The sequence below is a fragment of the Hippopotamus amphibius genome, chromosome X, assembly GCF_030028045.1.
Source record: "Hippopotamus amphibius kiboko isolate mHipAmp2 chromosome X, mHipAmp2.hap2, whole genome shotgun sequence".
In the NCBI taxonomy this organism is placed as follows: Eukaryota; Metazoa; Chordata; class Mammalia; order Artiodactyla; family Hippopotamidae; genus Hippopotamus; species Hippopotamus amphibius.
In genome coordinates, this window is record NC_080203.1 from 130,298,276 (window position 1) to 130,318,219 (window position 19,944).

The following is a 19,944-nucleotide window of genomic DNA, read 5'->3' on the forward strand; positions in this document are numbered from 1 at the left end:
TACAGTGGAGGCTGGGATGGAGCTCCATGAGGAGGGACCTCTTGAATGGGAGCGAGAGTGACCAGCAAGTGCAAACGTCCTGTGTGAGATCGACCTTGTCAACAGAGAGACAGGGAGGAGGGCGGCAGAAGTGAGTGGCAGCAGGTCCTGGATCATGGAGGACTCTGCAGCCCTTGAAAAGGAGTCTGATCCTTTTTTCTTGATCTCTCTTCACCCAGCACCAGATTGAACGAGAAAAGAAAACCTGACCATCTTTATACTTAAAAACCTTCCAGGGGCTCCCATCGTTCTTAGAACAAAACCCAAAGGAGCTCTTGCTGAGCAAAGGAACACAGGTGGCTCGCACAGCGCCAGCAGGGAAGATGAGAGACGAGATGGAGTGAGACACACAGGGTCTGAGGTGTTCTGGAGGTGAGATCCGGAGGATGCAGGGGTAGAGCAGATGTGTGCTGAGGAGGGAACAAAAGATGCAAGGACAACTTCTAGGTTCAGAGCTTGAGCAAAATTTGGAAGGTGGGGCCACTGCCTGGAATGTAGGAAGTCTGAATTGAGGAGAAATCAAGAGTTTTTTAAGGTGTGAATTTTGAAATGCCCATTGGCTCTCCAAGCGGATTCTTAACTAGGTAGTTAACCACACAGGTCTGAGCAAGTGGGAGAGATCACATTCACAGAGTTAAGTCTGGCAGTAACCATAACCTCTGAGGCTGTGGGCCTGGATGGGAGCATCTGATGCAGGATCTCTCATTCTCGGCACTGCTGGCACTTGAATCAGGGCGTTCTCTGTGGTGGGGCTGTCCTGGGCGTTGCAGGATATTGAACAGCATCCCAGGCTCTTCCCACTAGACACGGGTAGGAATCTCCCCACCCTCCCAAGCTGTGATAACCAAGACTGACCCATGTTGCCCGTGTCCCCTGGAGGGCACACTCGCCCTGTTGAGAACCACTGGTCTCAAGATTATCATCCTAAGTGAACTAAGTCAGACAGAGAAAGACACATATCATACAATATCACTTATACGTGGAGTCTAAAGAAACGATACAGGGACTTCCCTGGCGGCCCAGGGGTTAGGACTCTGAGCTTTCACTGCCGAGGGCCTGGGTTCAACCCCTGGTCAGGGAACTAAGATCCCACAAGCTGTGCAGCGTGGCAAAAAAATAAATATAAATTAAAAATAAATAAATGATAAAAATGAATTTACAAAACAGAGAAAGACTCAGACACAGAAAATAAACTTACGGTTACCCAAGGGAGAAGGGGGGAGCGATTAATCAGGAGTTTGGGATTAACATACACATCCTACTACATATAAAATAGATAAACAAGGACCAAATGTATAGCACAGGGAACTATATTCAGTATCTTGCAATAATCTATAATGGAAAAGAACCTGAAAAAAGAAAAGATTATACATATATATATGCACACACAACACACACTACCATTGAACCCTGAGAAGGATCTGGCCAATGAGACAGAGGAGAGTACAGCAAGGTAGGAGGAAATCCAAAATAGTGTGGTGGCTCCTGGCTTCTAGTGACAGTCGTCTCTCAAAAATCAGGGAAAGGGACTTTGTAGGTGGCACAGTGGTTAAGAATCCGCCTGCCAATGCAGGGGACACAGGTTCGATTCCTGCTCCAGGAAGATCCCACATACCACGGAGCAACTAAGCCCGTGTGCCATAACTATTGAGCCTGTGCTCTAGAGCCCATGAGCTACAACTGTTGAGCCTACGTGCCACAACTACTGAAGCCCACACACCTAGAGCTCATGCTCCACAAGAGAAGCCACTGCAATGAGGAGCCCGAGCACCAGAATGAAGAGCAGTCCCCACTCACGGCAACCAGAGAAAGCCCGTGTGCAGCAACAAAGACCCAATGCAGCCAATAAATAAATAAACAAACAAATAAATAATCAGGGAGAGACTCGCAAATAACTGCTACTAAGGTGGAGGACAAGGAGAACCTCGGCTGATAGGATGACAAGGACTCGTGCACGCTGTCTTCTCTGCATGGAAGAAATCTAAAGAGGCTTCATGGAGGAGGTGGCACTCTTGCTAGTGCAAGAAATGAGGCAAGGAGGAAGAGAAAGGGGCTGCCGGTTGAGTGGTATCAGAGGCAAATGAACGGGAACAAGAGGAGGGCACAGAAGTTTCCCAAAATGTCCGTGGATGTTCTCCCTATCATGGTGCTCGGGAAAGAGGATGCTGACGGCACAACACCTGAGGGCTGCTGGGTGGAGAGAATGGGGCTGCCCCGTCCAGCAGAGGGAGGAAGGGCCTACCTAACCAGTAAGGACCAATGTCATTCTTTGGGCCACCAGTGCAAGAACAGCTGCAGTGGTGGTGCATGCTGGCTCCAGGGAAGGTGGGGGGGACCAGAGCCTTTCCCTTTCTAACCTGCTCCTGCATCACCCTAGATCCCCTAACCCCCAAAGGGGCACAGTCTGGACCATCAGGAATTACAGCCAAGGAGCTCCTCATGAACTTCTGGCCTCTTCTTTTTTTTTTAATCCCCTCATTCTGTCTAAGCTGACAAGAAAGGGCCCATACCCCCAGTAGAGAATGCTCAGAACATGCTTAATTCTATGAAAGTGCTAGCAAAACGTGCCACGTGCCTGGTCCATTTCACTGCCCCCTTCGCTCTTCCTTCCACAGCATTGCTGTGCACATATTTTTTTTAAAAAATGAAAACATTAAAAAAAAGAAGAAGAAGAAGAAGAAGAAGAAGAAGAAGAGGAGGAGCAGAATTACAGGCCTCACTTTGCTCCTAATTAATTATAAGAAACTCTCTCTGGACCAGAGATTCCTCAGCTGTGAAATGAGGATATTAAATTATTTATGAGGTTTCATCCACATCAAAAAAAAAATCTGAGGAACCATTTTCCTGTTGACTTCCTCTGTAAATTCTAAGGGAAAACACCTTGCAAGGAACTGAAGCAAGAACTTGCAAAAGGATTGCTGGGGGAGGAGGGGAGGAGGGGAGGAGGGGAGGGAGGGAGGAAAGGAGTGCGGGAGGGAGGAGGAATATATGTCATCCTGCAGCCAACTGAGCACAGAAATATATTCAAAGCGTGCATTATTTTTCCCGAAGTTGCCATAATGATAAACATTTCCACTCTGTAGAAATTCAAGTTGTATCATCCTGAAAATAATGTGAAAAATCTAAACTATGTTTTCCGAAGCCACAGTGCATGATAGAGGAGCTGCAGTCTCCTCCTGAGTCCTTTTCTTTTTTTAGTGAGCCCTGAATTAACCGGGCTAAGAGCCAGGGGCTAAGACACATTCCGGCCCCAAGTGGGTGGGGGGAGTGTCACAGTGCCAGAGAATTTCGAACCACTTCATTTGCTCCATATGGGGTTCAAGTTCTGTGTGATGAAGCTGTTGTTATTGTACTGACCAGTGTTTTTATATATTGAGATGACTCATTCCATATCAGATTTTAAATCCTTTAAATCAGTGCTTCTCACATGGGGCTGATCTTGCTGCCCGCCCCCTCCCCGGGACACTGGGCAATGTCTGGAAACATTTTTAGCTGTCAGGACTCGGGAAGAATGCTACTGGCATCTGGTAAGGCTAGGGAGGCTGCCTAATATCCCACAGCACACAGCAAAGAGCCCCCTCCACAAAGAATTATTTGGATCAAATGTCAATATCACCAAGGTTGAGAACCCCTAATCGGAACCATACTGAAACTTCCAGAGTTTTGCAGAAGGTGTACACTGTGTACTTTCATTTTCCAAACCATTTTTATTCTTTTCAAGGTAAAAGATATACACGGGTAAGGCAAAAGACTCCTCTTTAGTTGCAAGCTTTCCAGCACCATCTATCTCCCCAATTCTATTTTCCAAAGCAGCCACTTTCAAATCTTGGGGAGAACTGTTTTTGTTATTGGCAGTATTTCCTAGTATGGACTTTCATGATTCTAAATAAGCTGCTTATAATACATCCTATCAACTTCAGGATCACTTACTTGACTTTCTCACATACGGATGAGATTTTCGATTTTTAAATTCCCATCACAAATCCTGTGCTTACCCCGCCCTCCATGTTTTCCCAACAGTACAACATTTTGGGGGTTAAATCTAAAGTGCACGCATACTGTTTTGACAATAGTCAGCACCGCTGAGCAAGCAGTATGTATGGTTATGATTTCTTTCTTATGCAATTCTTAAATTTTCCTGGGATTATTCGTTGCCTCTTTGTTTTCTTTGATAATTGTTCCAACAACCTCCAGAATCTTTCAATTCAATTTTTAACCCAGATAATCTGTCAGTTCCATGTCAACCCCAACCCCCTCCCGCTCCCCATATATACACACACCAGACCTTCCTCTGGTCTCTGCTCCAATACCTGTCAGAGTTAGGTCTGCTCAGTGCAGATGCCCTGAGATCACACTAGCATCTTAAGAATTCCTCTGCCTCCTTCTGTTTTCAGGACCCCAAATCTCTCCCCCCCCTTTCTTGGTTTACTCTCTCATTCTGATGGGACACATTTTCTAGTAGCTTCCTGAAAAGAGACATATGGGAGCTAAATTTTACTAATATCCTGAATATGTACAAACATCTTTATGCCACTCTTAATTAACAACCAGTGAGGGAATGACTTCAAAATTCTGAGTGAAAATAAATTTCATCGAATTCTAAGCTCAGTCTGTTTTCTAACTTAAGAAATATGGGGACTTCTCTGGTGGTCCAGTGGTTAAAAATCCATCTTGCAATGCAGGGGATGCCAGTTCGATCCCTGGTCGGGGAACTAAGATCCCACGTACTGCAGGGCAACTGAGCCTGCATGCCGCAACTACTGAGCCTGGCACCACAAGGAAAGATTCCGTGTGCTGCAACCAACACCAGATGCAGCCATAAAAATAAATAAATAAATATCTTTTTTAAAAAAGAAATATGATGTTCTGATTCCAGATCCTTCCTACGACTTTTTTTTTAATCCAGAAAGTGCTTAGATACTGCCTTTATCCCTGATTTTCTAAAATGACATGATGATGAGCCTTCATGTAGTAATTTTTTTTTGATGTGCTTAATTTTTATTCACTGTTCTAGTCACTTGACTTGAAATTTCTCTCTTCTTCAGACTTGAGATTTTTTTTCCCTCTCTCTTTCCTGGAATACCTATTAGGCAAACATCTGAATAACCATCTTTCAACTGATAAAACTTTCTGCACTGTATCTTCGTTGTCTAGTAATGTTTTCACTTATCAACATGTGACTACTGAACACTTGAAATGTGGCCAGTACAACTGAGACGTTGACTTTTATTTTATATATATACATATATATATATTTTTTAAATATTTATTTATTGGCTGTGTTGGGTCTTCGTTGCTGCACACGGGCTTTCTCTAGTTGCGGTAAGCAGGGGCTACTCTTATTGTGGTGCGCAGGCTTCTCAGTGTGGTGGCTTCTCTTGTTGCAGAACATGGGCTCTAGGCACATGGGCTTCAGTAGTTGTGGCACGTGGGCTCAACAGTTGTAGCTCATGGGCTCTAGAGCATAGGCTCAGCAGTTGTGGTGCACGGGCTCTTCCCAGTCCAGGGATCGAACCCATGTCCCCTGCATTGGCAAGCAGATTCTTAACCACTGCGCTACTGGGAAGCCCCTGACTTTTAAATTGAATTTAAATTGAATTTAATTTCAATTAATTTAAAGAGCCACACAATGGCCAGTGGCTGCCATATGTGACAGCACAAACCTAAAGACTATGACAAACAGGAAAAAAAGACAACAAAGGAAGATCAATACCATCAGCACTGACCCCGAGACATTAAACATGAGTTCAGAAGAAAAAATTGAGAGCAATTTCCAAATGCCTGCTGTTACTAGTTCCAATATGAGATTCAATGATGTAATTCCTTAGAGCCTCCTTCCTCATGAGAACTTGAGGACCTTTTAGAATGATATCACACAGCAGGTGCATCCCTCTGCACCCTAAGACTGGATTTTGTTACACCCAGTGTGAAAACAGGGCGACTGAGGGCCATTTTTCATCTCAGGTGAGATAGGAAGGTCCCTCACAAAGAAGAAACTTGTACTGTACTCACATCATAGCAGAAAATAGCAGTGAAACATTAAAAACGATAAAACACAAGGGACAGACACAAGCTGCTGATGGCCACTTCTTTGAATGCCACCCCATGATGGCAGTCAGGCAGCCCTCACCCCAGCACACCTGGGCATAGAACATGGCTCTCTAACACATGCTTTGGCAAGAAACACTGCTTCTGTGTAGTGGGTGCTCCAGGGGACAGAGACTAGAACAGCACACAAGGCCTTCTCTGCGCATTCATTCATTCGTTTTCTCATTCAACAAATGCCACAAATATCACAAACCGTCATCCATCTATGAACTACCGAGACAGAAAACAGAACAAAACCAAACAGCACAAGTCCTGTACACCCGCCACAAAGCCAACCAGCCGCTGGTTCATCAGAATCACTGGGAGCGGCGCACCACAGCTGTGCGTTTAAAACAAAGAGCAGGATCTCAACCAAGAGAAAGCCACTCTTCTGTTCTCAACCTTGAAGAAAAACAAACATACCAGCAGTGTAGGTATAGGGAAATAAATATTCAGGAAACACAGTTACATTTTTAATTTAAGGATCAATGGCGAAACCTATTTAATTCATCTACTCTTTGGGTAAGTCACGTAATATCCATTCGTTCCTGCAAAATGCCACTTTATTATGCTTGTAGGTTTTACAAGTTCAGTGTAAAAGTATGAGTTATTCAAATAAGGAGAAAAAGAGACACTAACCAAGACATTTATATAAACTTGATTTCTTCTTTAATGCATTATGACGCTAATAAGTATTTCATGCTTGTATAGCTGGCAAAATCAATACTTGTGAGCATGTATTGATGTATATGAGCTCATAGGTACAGACACGTCTGTCATTTGCCCCATCGCCCCACAACTGCAGAGTAAGCCATATATGTCACACATGATAAATGAAAAGCACTTTCCCAACTCACACCATGATATGCCAAAAATTCCACGCAGAAAGACCAAGACAGGACGTGTCACATGAAAATCTGGTATGAGATAGGTAATATAACATGACCCAATTGGGCTTATAATTATATAATCCATCCAGAGCTAATACCAATGGAAAAAAACAAACCCACAACAAATTTTAATAAGCTCTCAGTCGCACAATATTTGTTTATAAGCATGAAATTTTATTTAGTGGCATGAAATTTTATTGAGAGAAAAAGAATCACAACATTTAAAGATGATACATTAAAGTATTAGAATAACATGATCTTTCTTATTCAGCAAATTATCAATCAACAGCAATTTAAATCTCTCCCTGCAGATATAACACCAAACTATAATATTCAGGGGATACATCAGTTTCTGGTTTATAGATGACACAGTGAGTGCATCATGGGGTAGAAAAGAATCCTAATCAATCTCTTCCTCACCTCGCAAAGCACTCTCTCCATATTTTGCAATGCACATTAAGTGTACTTTTAAATGTAACTGTCAAGCACATTATTTATTAACTGAAATGATCATAAAAGTTTCTGAACACCATATGGTCCTAATGTTCACGTTTCAGTTTCTATGATTTGCAAACACATCCTACTACTCCCTCACCTGGAAAGGTCAACTGTACCGTCCTCAATTTCATTTAACAACACAGCAAGCAAATCCCTTTGGGAAAACAATTAAATTCAACTCTGTGCTTACATAAATACCTCAAACTCTAGGACACCAATGGCAATGATCAGTAATTCAGGAGAACAGAGCATTAAAACACACACACAGGCGCACACATACACACCCCTTCCTATTTACAATCTAAAGTCCTTCTTCAAGTGTTGCCTCCATATTTAGGACATCAGAAAGATGCCATAAGTAAAAATTAAAAATAAGAACTAAAACCAAAACACTCATACAAATACACTAGAGTTTCGCTATACTGAAAGAAGCTCAAGCACCCTCATGATGCAGAGATCCAGATTATGCAACTTTCTGATCCTTTCCCCTTTGGAAATAGATGCCCTCAAAATGACTTGAAGTCCAGCCTTTTCCAAAAGTGGAAAAAAAAATTTTTTTAATTGTCAAATTAACAACTGGGAGGTGGTGGGTCACTGGAAATTCTGTTTTAGTTTGCACTGAGGGTCGGTCCTGCCTCCAAGTCTTTAGACCAGTGGTTCCCAACTGGGGGGTGACTATGCCCCCCGCCCCGAGACACCTGGCAACACCTGGAGACATTTTAAGTTGGCACAACTGGGGCTGAAACTGAAGGCTTCTCCATCACTAGCAAGCCCTGGCAGTTCCGCGAACAAACACGATCTGTCTACATCTGCCTCACGCACACCACAGGCTCTGGCAATGGCGCATCATCCCCCTCCAGTCCCCAGTTTTTGCCCCGGCTATTAACAAGCTCTCCTAACTGGTTTCACATTCCCCAGCCTTGCGCCTCTGAGAGAACCCAGGTGTCCAACCCAGCGGCAGCATCTCCACGCCCCCTGCCCATCTCACCGTCTCCCCATGGAACCCATGTCCTGCTGCCAGAGACATCTGCTCCAGGCACTCCCCTCGGGGCCCACAATCAAAGTGAGAACGGTGATGGAGCTCGGCGTTAGAAGCACTTCTGCTTGTGATATGGACATGTCCTGGTATTCTATCCGGGACGCAGCTGGCCTGGCAATTAACAGCAGGGATGCTAGGGCCAGAAGGGCTGTGACAATCCACCCCTTGCCGGCTGTAGGCATCCCTGGGCCAGGCTTCCTCGTGCCTCCAGTTCCGCATCTGTACAAAGGGGACAGATAACGGACTGACTTTAGGGGTGGACACCACCATGCACATACTCGGAAAGGATGGAGAAGCCTCCCTGGCATAGAGAGAATGCCACGTAAGTATCGGATAAAACTGCTTTCATCGTTGTGGTCACACGTTCCAGAATCAGCTTACAGCCTCATCACCAAGCATGCACGTGGCCCCAGACAAGAACCTGTAAGTGTGGCCCCAGACAAGAACCTGCAAGCCTTGTAGTTCCTTCTCCCTGTAAAAATGGGACGAAGGACGCCTATGTTACATGGCTGTCCAAAGGAATAAAGACCTTGGATGTAAAATACACAGCACAGCTCCTGACCCATCAAAGCTACTACTCAAAGGCCATTACTATTGGCTATTATTAACAGGGAACAGCTGAGGCCCTGAACTGATCCAGAAAAGTCATTCCAAGTCCTCACTTCTCATAAACTGAGAAATAGCTATTCTTCCTGCACTAATTCTTCATACTTGTTTAGTGGGAGACCCATAAGAACTTTTACTTCCATAACCTCGATTTCATTTCCTGCTTTTCAACTAAAGTTATGAAGCATATTCAAGGCTCTGCGGCCCAGTTTTCAATGCAGTTTAGAGGAAACAGCTCCGCCATGATGATGGAGATAGAAAAAGGATTTCCGTTCCATTCAATATACTTTAAGCCCAAGGATTTAGTTTTAACGGTTCTTTTCCACTAAAATTAAATGATTCAGGACCTTTGTTAATTGTTATGAATCTTTCTTTCATAGATTGGTTTTAAAGAACTTTAATTTTCAGGCTTGAAAGGCCTAGAAAGTTTAACTAGGGGCTGCTCACCAACTGCTTTCGACGTAGCCCTCATCGTACTAAATTTAGACATACACTCTGCCCTGCTGGACTTCAACAGGAAACAGTCAGATTAAAACAAGATGCCGCTAGCGCATGGGAATTCAAGAGCCATTGTAAGCCAACAACTTCCAAGAAGCCACAGTGCTCTCTCATTCACTAAAATACCTAATAATTTCCCACCTGGGAAAAGAAAAGAAGAAAAATATTTGAGGTGGGTCCCAAACACACACACACAAGTTAGCAAAAATAAAATAATTAACTGGGTAAATCAAGTCAAACAGAAGACAACGGCACAAAAAAATGAGATAAAGCTGAAAGGTGAGAGGTGAGGACAGGACCCAAAGTTTGCCATCGGATACCACTTTACATTACTTGCAAGGGAACTATACAAATCAGATTCTGAGTATCCTAGACATCAATTCAAGGAAACAAATATAATTAGATGCTTAATTCATAGTACCCAAAAAATGAAGATATAAGTATCAAAAACACAGCTTCTAGAGTCTGATACACGTGGAAAATTTCTCCCATGGATCCCAGAAAGGAAACTATGGACTCCATACAACTCTACCCTCACTAAATGCTGTCCAACAGATTTTCATTGGGTCACTTCTTAAAATAACCCTCAATGTCAGATAACGCTACAGCACCAAAGCCCAGCTCAGTATATCAAATTTACAAGTGGATAACAGTATGGTAGCAGCGTGTAGAACTCCCCACAGCCTGGATTACTCCAAGGATACATCTTAGAAGCTCTCCAAGTCCCTACTGGGCTGCAGGTCTCTTGGGGTCACAGAAACACATTACACTATACCGTAAACACATCCTGGTGCCAGTAAATATACCACTTCTCCAGTATTGCTTCTAATGGTTGCCTAGTAACCCACTGTACGGGCTAAATCACACTGTGATTTTCACCACTGCATTCAATTACTTGCTATTGTAAGTGATGCCCCAATAAAACAAGGAGAACATTTTTTAAGTGTCAGAAACTTCTGCGAACCACCCACACTAAAGGAAAAAAGCTGCATTTTATTACTTAACGTTTAAGGGGAAATACCTAATGGCAAGACTTCATAATGGCAGTTAATTCCATGATGCCTTTGAAACTATTTATGTTTCTATTAATCACAATACGGTCCAAAGGTTTTTGCAGAATAGCAGCACACACAATACGCGAACCATGCCTGATATGTGTGTGAACAAACATCCAAGTTTCCTGAGAAATAATTACAAAATACATGGCATTAAAACTTTTCCACAGGGATCTCCCTGGTGGCACAGTGGTTAAGAATCCACCTGCCATTGCAGGGGACACGGGTTGGAGCTCTGGGCTGGGAAGATCCCACACGCCGAGGAGCAACTAAGCCTGTGCACCACAACTACTGAGCCCACATGCTGCAACTACTGAAGCCCATGTGCTTAGAGCCTGTGCTCCACAACTAGAGAAGCCACTGCACTGAGAAGCCTGCGCACTGCAAGGAAGAGCAGCCCCCATTCGCCACAACTAGAGCAAAAAAAATAAAAAAGGGCCAAGCACAGCAATGAAGAACCAACACAGGTTTCCTACGGCCGTGCTGTCTATTCTCCGATGAGGATTCTGTTCTGAAAACCTGCACTCTCACTCCCAATGCTTCACCCATCGGCCTGTCCCTTTACAGTGCAAGCACATCTTCCAGCAGGGGCTTTGGGAATGCAGAATGAAGAGCAATGACTTGGGGAAGAACAGCGCTCAATCTGGGGCTCAACCTGGGAACTTGGGTGCCGGGGAAAGACAGCTCAGAAGCAGGACTCGCCCGTGCTGGCTCATCCTTTGTGCCCGAGCGCTCAGTCTCTACAGTCTCAGGGTGGGGCCTGGGTGAGTGCCCACCCTTCCTTCCTCTGTTAGGAATCGTTTATTAATTCCTTTATTCTCCTATCCATTCAGACCAAGCTTCTCGAGATGCTCATTACGTTGTACAGACACAGAAGATACGCCCAGCTCCTCTCTTCCAGGAACTCGTGGTCTCCAAAGCACATGAGATGAAAATCCCACATATCCTACTCAGCAAGCCACACTGTGAGCCTCATAACTGAGGTCAAGGAAGTTCTTTGAGAGATGATGACATCTGGTGAGGATGTAGAGAAACTGGGGAGGATGTAGAGAAACTGGAATGCTCACACATTGTGGGTAGGAACATAAAATGACGCAGCCACGTTGGAGAGTAGTCTGGCTGTTTCTCAGAAAGTTACCCACAGAGTGACCACATGCCCTGGCAATTCCACTCTGAGGAATATACCCAATGAAGTGACAACATATGTCTACACAAAAACCTGCATACAGCATTCATAGCAGCTTACTCATAGTACCCAAGAGATGGAAACAGCCCACACACCCATCAACCGACGGGCAGAAAAAGCAAACTGTAGTATATTTATAATAGCAGATTATCATCCAACAATAAAAAAGAGTGAAGCACTGATCCATGCAACAACACGGATGAACTCTGAAACCAGTGAACTAAACAAAAGGTCAGACACAAAAGGCACATAGCGTATGTACGATTCTACTTATTTGAAATGTGCAGAGTAAGCAACTCCACAGAGACACAAAACAGATTAGTGGTTGCCAGGGGCTTCGTGGGGAGGGGAGTAGTGCCAGTGGGCACAGAGATTCTTTTTAGGTGACAAATGTTCTACAACTGTGTTGTGGCCATGTCTGCACAACTCTGTAAATCTACTAAAAATCACTGAATCCAACATTTACAACAGGTGAATTTTGGTATGTCAATTATGCCTCAATAAAGCTTTTTTTTTTTTTTTTTAAATAAAACCTCTCTGAGATCCTTAGAGGAAAGGTTATCTATGTATATGTGCACAAATGTATAACAAAATATACAGTTACCTTGTTATCATACAATCAAAATTCTAGAGACAACTTTCAATTTTTTTTAAAAAATGAAAATTCTTCATTTGCTCTGATACAAAGGATTTAAATAAGTGCGCTGCCTCTAATGTCAAATGCATAATTGCATAATTTAAGTTGCTAAGAGGCCTATAGATAGGCTTTCTCATTCAAATTACACCTGAACAATAAATTTTATTGAATCAAGTCATATTTATACGTAACATGATTTTCAGCTGGTTTGAGATGAAAACTGAATACGTAAAACATTTCATCTTACAGTCACAACAGAATCCAGAAGAAACTCACTAGAATATCTGCTTATTAGGACTCTAGGGTCCTAACACCTGAAGCCCTAGTTTAAGTGGATTTTAAATTCAATATAAGTAGATTAAGAAATTCAATTTTCTGGTGTCATACATGACAAAAGCTTCAAGAATGACAGTGAAATACATATACTTTAAAATCACCCAGTAGCTAATAAACCTGTTGCTGGGCTTTTTCCAGACGGCGTAGCGTTCAGCACTGCTAAAAAGAAGATGTATGGAACTCACACACTTTAATGTCAGCTCACTTCTGTCAAAATACTCTTCTGTTTCGGACTGAACCGTTATTATAAAATCAGCATTTTGTAGGGCTACTATTTTTCCCAAGTTGTACAAAAGAACACGGTCAAATCTGGTCAATGTTGGCAGCAGACGTCACACTGGGCAGAATTACGATCAATGAAAACAGCAACAACAAGTATGGCCCAGGCTGTAGTTCTCACCACAAGACGAGGAAACAAAGCCCTGGACCCCGACCTCCTACCACTTGCTCGCTGAACCCCTTCGACCCAGCATATGAAACTCCTGCCTGTAGCGCCTGGATGGAGTGTTTCCTGCCTTGGTTTCCTATGGCTGCTGTAACAAATGACCACACACTCAGCTGCTTTAAGCAACAGTCTGCAGGTCAGGTGTCCATGGTGGGTCACCAGGGCTGTGCTTCTTCTAGAGGCTCCAGGGGAGCATCCGGGTCCGACCCCGTGCAGCTTCTGGAGGCCGGCGGCCTTCCTTGGTGCGTGGGCCCACATCGCTCCGACCTGTCCCTCCCTGGACACATCCCCGCTCTGGTTCGGACCCTCCTCCTCCTCTCAGACGCATCTCTGTGCTGACTCTGGGCTCAGGAGCATGATGTCTCCCCCTCAAGATCCTGAAACCACACCCGCAAAGGCCCGTCTGCCATGTGAGGTCACACGTTTACAGGCCCCAACATCAGGCCTGGGGTGTCCTTCAAGGGCCACGACTCTGCCTACCAAAAGGACCAAGGACCAACTTGAGAAACGTGAAAAGAATCTGGAGTCTGTGAAACATGACCCAAGAATGAGGCGGTGGCTGCAGGAACAGTGACTAGAAACAGCAGCCTTCACATTCACGACAGTGACCAGTGGTAAGCACCCTTTCTTTGCTTTAGGCAAATCCACACATTTCTGCCTGCTTTTGGAGGCCTCTGGCCTCCACCTCACCGTTGGTAGAAAATGTGGTTAAGGGAGCAGGCAGACATGGGCTCTGCCTTGCAAACTCCCTAGTTCAGACTGCAGGGATAACTAAGCTCCAGAAGTGGGGGCACACCCGCCAGCTCCTACTCACTGGGAGCTTGCCCGAGAAGGCACACAAACTCTTATGCAACTCTGACTCTTATCCTATTTAATCCTCACTGCACTACTATCCCAAATCACAGAGAAATAGACTGAGTCCGGACGGTTTTCACAAGATCACACAGCTGCGTGGCGGCAGAGTCCTAGACGGGTCCTTCGTCCACTGCACAGAAAGGCCATGGCATCTTCCTTCCTCAAAGGCTGTGGGGTCAGCCCAGTCCCCAAACGTCTCCATTTTCTTTTTCCTAAAACGCCCAAACCAGAAATGTATAACCCTCAAAGCCAAGAGAAACACAACCACGAGATTCACAGCCGCAAACAGAGGCCCCACGGAGGCCCCTCGGCAAGCTGGGCCCAGCTTTTGCACCATGTGGCCCTGCCCACTCCAGGCCCCACGCACCTGCCCTGCTCCCTCACCCGAAGGCCTTGCACCCACATGTCCAGCAGGTTCTTTTAAGGGCCTGGCAACACTCACACCTTCATCCCAGCCCTGCCCCCTGCAATGGGGCCCACTAGCACTGCGCCGGCCTCTCTGAAGAGCTGAAGTTCTCACAGGGAGTGATATACTTGTTCTCTACGACCCCAAGCCAGCTGAGCGCCCAGCACGGCACGTGCTTACAAAATGTTGGCACCACGAATCCACACTCTTCACCTCCATGGTCAAAGCTAAACAGGGAGAAACATCCCATGTCCTCTCCACAAACACTGTGGAACACAAGCGATTCCAAACAAGGAGTGTCATGCGTCAATACAGCTCTTCCTCCCTACTTAGAGGGGCTTATGTTTGCATTAAGAGCCCCTCCCTCTTCACCCATCTCTGCCTCTGAACCAGGAAGCTGTACAGAACAGTCCAACATAACCAACTTAGGTGTGCAAAAGAAAATTCTGTTGAGATATGCCACACTAAAAATTAGAACGTTGTAAACTACATTTTGAAAATACGAAAATCAACTCTACTTTGGACCCCTGAGCAGAAGAACTAACGAGGCCCTTGGTCTTAACGTCACTGCCACCAACGCCATCAACAAGACATACGCAGCAGCGCGCAGGAAATTACAATCCCCTGGGGAAATGTTGAGGATTCATTTTAAAACTAGATATCAGGGCACAGTCCCACGACACACGCCCTGTGTACAGTGGCAGTGTTGTGCGTGTGTGCATGCGCGTGCGTGCACGCCCATGCACGTGTATATGTGTCTATGCATATATAGTATTTTACATTTAAAACGTCAAGAAGCGAGGCTCCAAAACACCCTCGAGTCCAGAATTTCTCAGCCTCAGGACTACTGACATTTGGGGCTGGTCATTCTTGAGGGTGGGAGCTGCTATGTGCACTGCAGGATGTCTAGCAGCATCCCTGGCCTCTACCCACCAGAAGCCAAGGACATTCCTCCTAATCCCCACCTGCGACAACCAAAAACATCTCCAGACACTGCCAGATATTCCCTGGGGGACACGGTTGCCCCTGGTTGAGAACCACAGCTCTCAGCTACCAAAAATTCCCCGGATGAGTGAGGCCTGATTATTTAAAGCATACACAGTTCGGACTTCCCTGGTGGCACAGTGGTTAAGAATCTGCCTGCCAATGCAGGGGACACGGGTTTGATTCCTGCTCCAGGAAGATCCCACATGCCGCAGAGCAACTAAGCCCATGGGCCACTACTACTGAGCTTGCACTCTAGAGCCAGCAGGCCACAATTACTGAGCCCATGTGCCGTAACTACTGAAGCCCGCGTGCTTAGAGCCCATGCTCCACAAGAGAGCCACTGTAATGAGGAGCCCATGCTCACCACAACTAAAGAAAGCCTGCACGCAGCAACGAAGACCCAATGCAGCCAATAAGTTAATTAATTAATTAATAAAAAAAATACACGGTCCTTAAACCAGAACAATCTACTTTCCCAGATTATTGTGAATTACAATGAGAATTATCTTTCTTTGGCGGGGGGGGGGGGGAGGTCTTAAAAAGGCAACAAATTCTGCATTATACTTTGTTGACCTACATTCTGTTAAAAAGATCAAAATATAAGTTCTTACAAACGAAATTTTTAGAAGTCATTTTCCCATGCAAAAAAAGAGTTAGTATTCTACTGAGATGATTTTGAAGAGTCTAAACAAAAATCAAAATTGCTTTCTGTCATTAGTTTTACACTGAAGCCTGCAATCAGGGAGAGAACGCCAGAGACAGTCCTGCATTAACCCAGATTCCATCTTTCCTTCGCTTGACCGAGAGTTTTGTAGGTTACACAAATATTACCTTTAAATTACTGTTTATCTTCTTCCTACATGTGGACAAAATGAAATGTATTGCTGGAAAGAGAGTCTACATAAAAGTTATTATTTTCTCCTTTATCCAGCACGCCAGTAAGAATTTTCAGGCTTTCGTGTGACTCCTCCCATCCCCCACTACTGGCACAGAGCAGAGCCTTGGGCAGGATCAGACAGGAGTATTTCTGGATCCCAGGCCCACGGCTCCTCTTGAAAACAACAGTGGTCCAAAGTAAAGGGGCTCTGAGCGATTTGTAAGAAGGATCCTCCAGGTGGGCACGGAGTAGGGGAACGAGCCATGTCTGCCCACTGTGCCCAGAGTCCTCAGAACTCTTCGATCTGCTCCCGCCATCTCTCCAGGCTTCCACCCCACAATGAAGACTGGATAAAGTGAAAGCATCCTTCACAACTGCTTTTAGGACCTGAGCAGAAAGGAGCTGACCCTATACTCTTTTTCTCCAAAGTTTCAAAGGGAATTAACTGTTACAGATGACTAAGTCCAGGCCGTGAGGTGTCCAAGTCACACTCAAACCCCCAACACACACACCCCCATGCTCAAAAACCACCTGCAGGTTACAGCATCACCAAACGAATTCCACAGGGTGAGCCCAAGGTATGATGGAACTCCTGCCTGTGAGCAGACCTGCTTGGTACAGAAGGAAGTGAACCATTCCCCTTATTTCTAGTTATAAAGCATAAGAATCTGGGTGGCTTTTGTAACATCTTGGGACACACAATCCCTAGCATCTGTTTGAAGGGTCTAATTCCATAAAGCTAGAGTCAGTGAGCCTTTCTGGAGAGGGCCAGATAGGAAATATTTTAAGGTTGATAATTGAGAATATGGTGTAGAGATTATATAACGAGAGAAAACAAATTTCCCCCAAAATTTCACTGACAAAAATCAAAATTTTGTGAACACCAAAATTTGAATTTCCTCTCATTTTCATTTGTCATGAAATATTCCTCTTTGATGTTTTCCCCCCAATCATTAAAAAATGCCAAAACCATCCTCAGCTGAAAGGCTGCACAAAGATAGGCAGTATGAAGGTTTGGCTTCGGGACTGCAGTTTGAGACCCCTGAGGAGCACAGGTGGACCCCACCTCCTGGTGGCAGACCCTGCTGGCCCAGCTCGGGGCCTGGGGAGGAGACAGGAGGCTGGAAAGAAAGAGAACCCCAGGGACTTCCCTGGTGGCACAGTGGCTAAGAATCCGCCTGCCAATGCAGGGGACATGCGTTCAATCCTTGGTCCGGGAAGATCACACATGCTGCGAAGCAACTAAGCCCGAGAGCCACAACTACAGAGTCTTTGTACCGCAACGATTGAAGCCCACGAGCCTAAAGCCCGTGCTCTGCAACATGAGAAGCCACTGCACTGAGGAGCCCAAGCACCACAACAAGGAGCAGCCCCAACACAGCAACGAAGACCAAACACAGCCAAAAAAATAAAAAATAAAATAAATTCTAAAAAATAAAAATTTAAAAGGGGGGCGGGGACAGACTCCAGACTGGGACGTCACTGGGGAGAAGGTGATGTCCCAAAACACTATCTTTGTGTTGTCTGTCTGTGCTCAGAAACACATATATCAGGGGACAACTGCTACTTTCCAGTGTGAGAAAGGCATGGTATTTTGTACATAAACGGTACTGCTTACCCCCATAACGTTGTGCCTTTCAGCGTGGATGGCTTGTGATAACGTCTTTTATGTGTTATACACCCACAGTTTGAATGTCGGGTGATCACAAAAGTGTATATCTCTTCACCATGTCACTGGAGGAACCCTTGTAATTCCAGAAGAGCAATAAAAATCCTACAAACCAAGTTTAATAAACAGTAAAACATTTGATGCTAAAGTGGGATGCATCCACAAGTTAGCTATTGACTTTATGAGATGTACATCCAACTTGAGCAGGTTTTGACAGATGGAAATACATTTTAGGGACTTCCCAGATGGTCCAGTGCCTAAGACCCTGTGCTCCCAATGGAGGGGCCCGAGTTTGATCCCTGGTCAGGGAACGAGATCCCACAGGCATGCCGCAACTAAGACTTCGCATGCTGCAACGAAGATCCCACGTGCCGCAACTAAGACCTGACGCAGCCAAATAAATATTTTAAAAAGTAAATCTGATAAAATACATGTTATTGACAGTTCTCACAAAATTCGTCTCCAGCTACAAATGCCCCACCCGCAGCGCACTTCACTTCTGCGCACAGTCTAAGACCACTGTGATGAGAACTCCCCAGAGAGCCTTTATCAACGTTCACAATTTTCATGCTTTAATAATGGGCAGTTACAAACCCAACTTAAAAAGGTAACATTCTGTTTACATAGATACAAGAATTATCAGTAGATCTTTAAAGGGGGACTTTAAACATATCAAATAAATGCAAAAAGGAACAAAGAAAAGAAGCAGAAAGCCATGAAGAGGGACTAAAGAGGTGACGTGAAAATAATGTGAAAGGATGGAACGGGGAATTTTGAGTACATCTACAAATAGAATGTCAACTTCTGGACCATGTAAATGTCTTTTACATTCAAAAATATCCTTACTCTCCAAAGATATTTTCAGGAAAGGAGAAAGAAGGAAGTGAAAGAAAGAGGAAGAGAGAGACAGAAAGAGAAAGAAAATTACTGCTTGAGAGAAACAAAGCAAATTTAGCAAAACGTTAATAACTGATGAATGTATTCTTTATGTTTTTCACGGGTTTGAAATTTTTTAAAATACAAAGTGGCGGAAAAGAACAGAAAAAAGCTTGGCTTTAACTGAATTACTCTGCTCTCTGACACCAGCTCCACTGGCTGCTATTGGTCTTCAAGAAAACACCCAGTTAAGTCAGTCTTAATAGTGAAATAAAAGTTCAGATTAATCTTGTTTAAAAAAAAAAAGCAAACCCACTGACTTGGCGCTTGTGTCAAGCTGGATATTTCTAGTTCACCACGTGTGTGTTTCTAGTTTCCCGAATCTCTCTGGAGAGCCGGGCAGGCGTGCCGTGCCCAGCCTCTCCCCGCAGACTCCATGAGGCCTGGCCTTGGGCAGGTGACCTCAAGTGTGGCAGAGTGAAAACCAAGCCAGAATCTCCATGGACATTAGCTCCCCAGCTAGGACACTTCCCCAGAAAGACTCACAGATTCCAAGGGGTAGGTAGCAAGAGCCATATTTCTCACGCTTCTGCCTGAGCAAATACCTAACGATTAGCAGGAGTTTGGAATACTTTAAAAGCATTCACAATAGCATCCACATGTATTTCTTAGAGTGCTAAGTGGCAGTGCTAGGTGGCAGTACTAGGTAACAGTACTAGGTGGGAGTGCTAGGTGGTAGCACTCGGGGGTAGTATTAGGTGGCAATACTAGGTGGCAGTACTAGGTAACAGTACTAGGTGGTGGTATTTGAGTAAGAGGGTGAAAACTCTGCCTCTCCGTCTTTGCCAGGATGTAAGTGCAGGCGGGTGAGGGGATTGGATTTTGGTTGCTGTTTAGAGCAATGGATTAGCCTTTTAAACACTGGACTCTAACCCTAGTGAAGGCTGCACAGAACTTT

The 19,944-nt window shown here is 44.7% G+C and overlaps 1 protein-coding gene across 24 annotated transcripts in view; it reads right to left on the reverse strand.

Moving 5' to 3' along the window:
* The window catches only part of TBL1X (transducin beta like 1 X-linked), a 232,083-nt gene that overhangs the window by 149,358 nt on the left and 62,781 nt on the right, over positions 1–19,944 (reverse strand). The window lies entirely within an intron of this gene.